This window comes from Olea europaea, chromosome 10 (genome assembly GCF_002742605.1).
Source record: "Olea europaea var. sylvestris chromosome 10, O_europaea_v1, whole genome shotgun sequence".
NCBI classification, from domain to species: Eukaryota; Viridiplantae; Streptophyta; class Magnoliopsida; order Lamiales; family Oleaceae; genus Olea; species Olea europaea.
Genome location: NC_036246.1, coordinates 16,792,335 through 16,793,751, shown reverse-complemented (window position 1 = coordinate 16,793,751; position 1,417 = coordinate 16,792,335).

Here is a 1,417-nt window from a genome sequence, read left to right as displayed (position 1 = left end):
ATTCGAAGTGTGTTATCAAAGTCGACAAGGCTATTCAACTCACACAAAGTAAAAAGGAATTTTTTTTCAATTTTTTTCTTCTTTGTCATATATAGTAAAGTGGTAAAGGAACTACCTTCAATTACATAAATGTAATAGAAATATCGATGTTTTGTCCCACCCTCAAACTATATTAGACATGCCCTCAATGTCTCAAAATACATAAAAATTGTACATCTTTTTAATCTAAGGTTCTAAAAGGCACGAAGTATCAAGACGACCAGAGTAAAACTAGCATGTATCCACTCCCCTCCAAAGAAAAGGAATTATGATATTCCTTTAATTGATAAGAGTATCTTAAGATTTTATTTGCTTTTCTATTTGATTATTTTATAGAATCTCCTAATAGTGGGTCACATTTATATTTTAAGTTGGTGAAGTGACTTTTTATTGTCGAACAATATACATAACATTTATCTTCTTAGTATGTTTTGTGCATTCTCCGTTTTGGTATTCCACATCATAATTATCATTCCAATGGCAATAATTATCTCCTCAATTTCTAAAATCTTGAAATTTTCTTTATTGGTTTTTTAGATAGCCTCACACTCTTCCATAACTCGAACTGGAATAAATTTAGGAAAAATTGATGAATTAGTACTCCCCATCCATTCACTTAGTAGCAAACATGTCCCCAATTTAATTTTTTAGGCATTTACATGAGCAACCTATTATTTTTAGTAGCACTATGGTCCCCAACGGGCAGCAATAGTCCTGTTTGCTACCAAATTCCTATTTTGCCCGGGCCCGGGGGAGGGGGGGGGTTCAAATCAGATTTTTAGTGAATTTTGATAAAAGTTGATGAAATGTATGATTGAAAGTTGTGCGATTCATTAGATATGTGGTTGAAATGAATTGTTAACTTTGATTTAGATTAAAATTTAGATATTAATCGGTACCAAGTGAAAGGCTAAAATCATGATTTTAACTTAAGTTGAAGTCAACAATTAATTTCAACCATATATTTCATGGGGCTCACAACTTTTTAATCTTACATTTTATCAACTTTTATCCAAATTACCAAAAATTTTATTTTAATTTCCACCAAACAAGGGTTAAGTGAATAGGTTGGAGATGTAAATGTCAAACTTGATTATAGACCTATTTTCTGCTAAGTGAATAGGCTTGGGAACTAAAGTGGCAATTTTTATTTTTTATTTTTTCTGAAGGTGGGGGGGTGGGGTGGGGATGGGGATGGTTGGCGCGGGAGATACCAATTTTGTCTCAAATTTATACAAGAAAATGCAGTGCCAAATACCAATATTCATAGGATAATAATTGAAAAAAAAAACTAGCCAAATAGAGACAAATACATAGAAATGTAAGCAAAATAGCAAATAAACTAGAGTGGCGTGGGGGGGGGGGGGGGGGCCCCCCC